The following is a 7,809-nucleotide window of genomic DNA, read 5'->3' as shown; positions in this document are numbered from 1 at the left end:
CCGATAAAGTCATCGTTTACACCGATGCCTGTTAACTTTCTCTGAGAATGAGGCTCTTGGGTATTTTTGTCAGAGGCAGATGTTCAGTTTCAGTTAATCCCGAGTTGGAATGGACTCGGACGTTTCGCTGATGAACAGCTGCAACTGGCCTGTGTGATGACTGTTTTACTCCCATTGTCAATGGAAATAAAGATTTGTGCGATTGCTGAAAATCCCCGAACTGCTTAGAATGAAAACGGGAGCTGTTTCCAACTTCAGGTTGAAGCTGTTAAATGTACTTTCCACAACAGAATCTTCTGGTTATAGCAACGGTCTCATCGTGTGTGAGAAGTAAATGGTAATGGTATTTGTACGGTGCCATTTTAGGGTTCTATGCCCCCCAAAGGCAAAGTGAGACATCATGTGTGTTTTTAATTTAACATACAGATAAATATCACAGTTTAGCAGCAGTCTTTTATGGATTGATGATTTGATCCTTTGAACTTTTTCTTCTCTTTTTTGTGAAACATCTGGATCGAGTGAAAAAAATCCCATTTTAACCAAATTAAATAATCTTGAGTTGTTTTTCTTTTCATCAAAAATCATTAAATCTAATCCAGTCTACTTGATTAGTATCCAGATCCAGCCTGGATGATCTGGATGGACACAAGTAAAATGCGAACTGCAGAAGGGAATATTTCGTCTTTACAAAATTATAAAAATCGTGCAGCATGCTTTCGAGTCTGCAAACTAAAGAAGGCAGTTTGGAGCTTTAGGTTTATAGATACTTGGATTCAGTGCAACGTGACACAAAGCAGAGACGTGGCAGGCCTCATGACAGGACTGTCTCTGGTCTGCTGGTTAATTACAGGAATGCAGCAAAGTGAATAGCTACAAATAAAGAGCAGAGGATTTTTCAAAACAATCCATCTAAAGGGGACGACTGGAATGCAATTGGCCTTACTGTGAACCTATTGTTGGTTTCCTGACTGTGATTTTCCATCGACGCCTGCAGCAGCTGATGCGTCATCGCTGAAACAAGACTCTGTTAAGTTCAGTTTATTTTATTTAAAGGTGTAGAACACTCATTTATTATGGTCTATAGTAGGAATGAATGCACTGTTAGTTGTTCTTAGAGGGAAAAAACACCGGTACACCCTTTCCAGGAACTGAAAGTGAGACACATCACAGCTGAGCTTCAGACGGCAGGTTTTGGAGTCCTTTTTCCTGATATTTGGTACATCTTGCCCCGGACTGGATAACAGCAACACGACTCTACCGCTGACTTGTCATGTGGATGTTTTATCCCCACAAATAATGCAACCAAGAAGGAGTTCTGCTGTGTGGTGGAGGTACTAATGCTAACTGTTAGTGTTACACCCCTGAAACAGGGGAGAAAGAATCATGACAGTGATTTGTGAGCTGCTTCTCTCATGGAGTCGTTTAATGTAATCCAAAAATAACATACATGTTTTATATTCCATATTGTCTCATGTCATACAGTGGAAGGAGCCAATTATTAAACAAAATAGTCAGGATTTACTGAATAAAGTTCTTCAGCACGAGTGGTACCAGTAGCATTGCTAGCACGTGCCGTTAGCTAATAGCAATCACTGTGGTCGGCTGAAACACCCGAATGCGGTCTAACTACTCACAAAACTGACATTAAATGATCTACAACTCACAAACACCTACGGTTCATCTATCCAACCGACTTAGAAAGCGTACAGGGTATATATAGATCATGTTTTTATCACATTAACTGAAACAGGGGAGAAAGAATCACAAAAGTGATTTGTGAGCTGCTTCTCTCATGCAGTCATGTAATGCAACGAGGAGCGAGCGTGCCGTTTTCCCTCTAGTGGGAGCCTAAGTCACTACTAATCGATCGCAGATAAGGCTTGTGAACTAAAATGAATCTAACATGAAACATTAGCTTGTAAACAGCATTGTTAAAGAGCAAGTCACCCCCAAATAAACTTTTTTTTGCTGATAAACTAAATAAGCGAGTGTCTAATCGTGCTGCAGACACGTGTTGTCAATAATTTGGTACTTCAGTGCATCTTAGTTAAAGTTTAAATATTCTGCCTGAAACTGTCAGTGTTGTGCCGTTGTCAGGTAAAAACTCTGCACTGTATTTGAATTTAAATCTGCCACCGCTATTGGCTAAGAGGTATGCTATGATGTAAACTGGTACATTATGATGTCACAATGCTGTTGTGACCCTGTGTGTGTGTATTTGTTAGCAGCTCCGCCTTCTCGGTCTGCCTGGCAACAGCATTTGTTGCATTTTTCAAACATGAAGTGGGAGTGGAGTTAGACTCTGGTAGGGGGTGACTTGCTCTTTAATATATTTGCATTGGTCTGTTTTTAATCTATATGAACTGCTATGAATTTACATTCATTGTGAAGCTTTGCTACTGTAAATTGTGCATTTCTTACCACACTATTGTTCAAATTAAATCGGTCTTATGACAAATAACGAACGGTCACTGGATCCTCCTTGGAGCTGCAAAGAGGGGTACAGGGGTGGATTTAGGATTGAAGAAGATCCGGGGCTTAACACACACACGCACGAGCGCACACACACACACACGTGACACGCACTAGTCAACACCATATATATTTGTCTTGTACCACATAATTTTTAATCTGAAGCTACATATTAAGCATTTTCAGGGCAGAGTATTGTTCCTGTTAGTGTTTAGTGTGAGATGATAGTAAATATTCCCTTTCTTTCTCCAACAACTTTACCTGATAAGCTAACTTTAGGCAACCCAGCAGCACAACAAATATTTTCAAATAAGACTCACAAACCTGAGTCAACACCAGTCTCATCAAAGCTGGGGTTCTGTCGCCGTACTTTTTGTCTAAAAAACATCCTTATGTCCATCTCACTCATGCGTTTCAGGCAGAGAGTGTAGAAGAAGCCGGCTGCTGAAGGGCTTCTTCTTCAGTGGTGGAGGCTCAGGCAGGCTGTATACAAACTACTGCCAGCTGCTCCCTCTCTGTTGGACTTTGGTACTGCATGTTACTTCCACGTTTTAGATCCGGGACTTTTCATGAAACATCCGGGGCTTCAGCCCAAGTAGCCGGGCCTAACGCCGCCCCTGGATGGGTATAAATGCAGTCTTTAAGCTTGGGCATCAAAGCAGTCTTTTAGCCTATCGCATTAGCTTCTACTAGCAGAGAAAATCCCTGCTGTTTCCTGGAGGCTAAACCATTAACAGCCTTCCTGTCACAAGTCAAGATGGGTAAGTGACAGTGTGACATGGATCTGTCAGGCTTTTCATATCCTAGAGTTTCACCGTCGATTTTCTATCAGAAGCTAATGCAGGAGGTAGGTGTAGGAGACCCTTTCAATGTACAGCCTGCATGAAAAATTCAGAGTGACCCATTATAATCAGAAATAATCATTAAAAATAGTTTTTCAGTGTTCCACGTTTTTAAAAAGGACCAGTCTGTCTTACTTGGTCCAGCTTATTTCAAACACGTCATAATAAAATATAACATTGATTGTATATGTTTACTCCTGACTGCAGTCTGGTTAGCACATTAAGGTCAAATCTGTTCCTGCTGGTCTGTGAGAAATGGGATTAGGTTTGACTTTGAAAAATATTTTAGCAAAACCATAAAGCACAGATTTATAAATGACACCCTCTTGATCTGATGCTGCCAAACCACTGACAGAATCATCTGCTGACACTCTTGGTCTTCTAGAATCCCGACCGATGTTTCATTTGGTCTGGTCTTTGTTTCATTTCTCACAACGAGTACTACCACAGTGGAGAGTCCCCTCGGGTTGGATTTCTGGCTCATAAACTGATAACAGTGAGAACAAAGGCTGCCTGTCAGACAGCTGAAGACCAATCAGTGTGTTGCCACACAGTTTGGTACGGCTACGTTTTTGATGTGTTGGTGTCTGGTATCTGTCCTGCCATGTTTGTGTCTGCTGACAGTTTCACAGAATGACTTTCTTTCTGTCTAGTGACAAGCGTCTACTTCTGGGAAGAGGAATGAGAACATTCAGAGCCCACAGCACGAGTGTTTGTACATCTGCCTAATCAACTCCTTGTCTTGTGGTGTAAAACAAAAGTCCACGCAGTTTCGAAAGCTTATTCCAGCTGACAGTCAGCTGGTTGGGTAGAGACAAACGAGACAAACAAATCAGTCCCACTTAGGGACAATTTAGACTCACTGGTTAACCTGAAAACCATCCAAAGCCTTCTAACTCTAAGGTTGCAGCCAGGATTTAAACCTGCAACCTCTTGCTGCAGGCCTACTAGCACCAGCAGAGTGGCTAAATAATTTAGCATACTTCTTTATTCATCTTATATCTTAGACATTTACAATAACTGAATTGGAAAAAAAATTCCCAAACTAAAAGAACAATTATGTTTGTGTTTATTTTCTGTTTTGAAGTAGATGAGACTGAATGAAACAAACACATGCTCAGCAGTTTGTCTTTTAACCCTCCCACTGCCCTAATGGGTGTGACCCCGCGAGGAAAGTCGACCATTGAGATGGTTCATCCCTTGAGGTTCACGTGGCAAGGGTGAGGTGGTGCTCGCTCCTCACCCCTGCCACATGGACCCAAGGGATAAACTATCAACCCTGCTCAATAGTCAACTTTCCTCGCGGGGTCACACCCATTAGGGCAGTGGGAGGGTTAAATGTTGCACAAAGCTTTTATAATTGGAGCTTGGAATGTTCTTTCCTGATTGTGAAAATTGTGGAAATCCATCTTTGCACCATGATTTTAGACCAGCACAACTGGGAAATTCCCAGCCTTCTTCAGTGAAGTTACTGGATGGTAATCTGACCAACAAATCTCATTAGAATTACTGTCCTGTCGTGGTAATGTTAGAATTTATATGTTAATCTGTTTATTATTGTCCTGTAATCTTAGCTGCCTTGTATTTGGAGTAGTTCAGATGATGCTTATGTGTTTGACTCAGACCTCCAGATCTAGTCTTTGCTTTCTTTCTTGTTAAGTCAACATGAACGGGTCAACCTCTCCAAGGCCCAATCCCAATACCCGCACTTCCACCCTTGCATCCTTCAATTGCTTGTTCCTGTCCTGGGGTGCGAGTGCGTAGCGTGTCCCAATTCTCAAGTGTGGATGGTGACCACACACCTTTTGCACCCTTGATCCACACTTTACTCAAGTCTGCACTGATGTGGACTTCAGGCAAGGGTATTACCCACAATCCTTTGCTACGTGGGACCTTTCCGGAACTGCGCTGCTCTGGGCGGCTGCATGTTGGAGTAGCTCTGTCGACTATATGTAAGTTTAGCCTTTTCTTGGGCATTTTTTCTTCAAGTTTCTCAAGAAAAACTGTATTTTTTGGACACTTTACTTTTCTGTTTCTGGTGCTGTGAAGTTTGGAGGATTTTTACAGCGATTTTTTAGCTTTTTTTCACTTTTTGACCATTTGTTATGATGCATAACCATGGCAACAAATGGTTTACAATCGGGAGCAGCTGATTAACATAGGAAAGGCTGAAATAATACCTCAACTGAAGCCACAAATCCCAAATGAGCTAAAACGCAAGAAGCGTGGATGCAGAGTGGGAGCAAAACGGAGACAGAGAAAGAGGAAATTCAAACCATCTCTTCCATCGATCATAATCGATCATAATGGGCAATGTGAGATCACTGGCCAACAAGATGGAGGAACTCCAAGCCCTTTCAAGGACTCAGCCAGAGTGTCGGCAGTTTCGGAACCGCTGGAGGAGATAATGCAAAGAAGGATTCTCCAGAAAATGATGGACAACCCTGAGCATTCTCTTCACAAGACTGTCCGACAATGGAAGAGTGTCTTCAGTCAGAGGCTTCTTCAGTTTGGCTGCAACACTGACCGCTACTGGAGATCCTTCCTGCCAACAGCCATACAATAACTCTTTGATGACTTGATTATTATTATGAGCTACTACAGCAATCAATTTCCCTCTGGGATTAATAAAGTATTTTTGAATTGAATTGAATTGAATTTTGAGAAAAAATCAGAGCAATGGCTTAAATGTCTTTTCTAAACATATGTATTCTCAAACAAAGACGTTAATTTTAAAAACAATTAATGATATTTATTCATGCTCTGAATGTTTTGGACTAAGCTTTAAAGTGGACAGCAATGAAAGTAAATTTAGTCAAATAATTGTTTGTTTGAAAGTTAATAAAGATTTTTTAAAAAGTAGCCCAAACAGTGACTGGCAGCATACTGGTATGCGTTGCAGTCAATGACCCAATGCTTCCTGTCTCAACTGGGAACACTTGTGTACCACGCACACAAAGCCTTATTGCGCTCCTCTCCTAAGTGCACTTCACAGAAGCAAGTAGGGCACTGTGTGAGTATTGGGACTGGACCCAAGACTGAGGTGTTCTAGGACAGGACTATTATTAAATGTTGGGCCTGGAGGGCATAGTGGTTTCTTTGCTCCAACACACTTGCTTCAGTGCATCATCTGTGCAGCAGCTCATCAGGCTCTGCAGAAGCCTGTCAATCAACTGCTGATTGAAATCAGGTGTGTTGATGCAGGATTAAAACCTAAACGAGCTGGATGTCAGCCTTCCAGGCCCGGACTTGAATAGCCCTGTTCTAGGAGCTAGGACAGGTAAGTGAACCCATGAAAACACTTGTGCAATCCCAATTTCCCCCAAACAAGCCTTCTGACTGACCAGTTGATGTGTTGATCTTGATTAGTTGCAGCCTGTATTGAGCACCACACACACACACACACACACACACACACACACACACACACACACACACACACACACACACACACACACACACACACACACACACACACACACACACACACACACACACACACACACACACACACACACACACGGTCTATCTGTTATCAGCTCACCTGTTTCCACTCCACAATCACCTCCCCAGTCTATTTGTTCTCCTGGATTTTCCTCACTCTCTGTTATGCTTGCCTTGTGTGTTTTGTTTTGTTGTGTTACATAATTATTATTTCTGTGTTTCAATCTTCCATTAATCAGTATTGGACAGATTTTCATTATAAAGGCATTTGTTTGCCTTTAGTCCCATAAGAGCATGTAACAAAGTGTAATTAATTGAATATTTGTTAGTTATGGCAAAGATGAAACAAAAAAATCTGAACTCTAAATGACTAAATAAATTTTTTTGATGACTGAGTCCGTCAGGCATGGTGGAAGACCTCTTTGCTGCTTACAACCTTCCTCCAAAAAAAGTCTCATTAACCCAGATCTGTCTTGTATGGGTTCATGCGTTTCAGCAAAACTTTTACATAAACCTGCTGTCAGCAACAAAGTCTAAAGATGGAGAACCTCATTATAGATGCTGGAACAAAGGACTCACTCAAAGCCCCGTTTTGGTTTCTGTCATCACACGACGAAGCCGACACTTAATCACATGCTGGTAATGGATGGCTGCCTCTTTTGTGCCTTCTCTGCTGGGCATTGCCCTGCGTGGTGAACATGAGTCCAATGAGTAAAACAAGAGTTTGCCGGCACTTTGTTCTGAGTGGATCGGCGAGAAAAGTGGAAAGTTCAGCTGAAGTAAACACAGTCTGAGTACCAGTGGTATTCTCTGTTTAAAAGGGTCTGTCATAAGAACTCCACCAGTGTAGTACACATGAAAACCTGAGATGTTTTGGACCACATTCCTGAATGTTTGCATGAAAGTAACCTCAACCTTCCACAGTTTAGACTGTCTAATGTCCTGACAGCAATGATCAAAAGAATGAATATCCATTCATCCTCAGCAAATACAGACATAAAAGTTGGCAGGCTGGCGTCTGCTCCGAGAGATGGACAGGTTGCCAGTCTGT

Source organism: Nothobranchius furzeri, chromosome 9 (assembly GCF_043380555.1).
Source record: "Nothobranchius furzeri strain GRZ-AD chromosome 9, NfurGRZ-RIMD1, whole genome shotgun sequence".
NCBI lineage: Eukaryota > Metazoa > Chordata > Actinopteri > Cyprinodontiformes > Nothobranchiidae > Nothobranchius > Nothobranchius furzeri.
Note: the sequence above shows the minus strand (reverse complement) of the source record.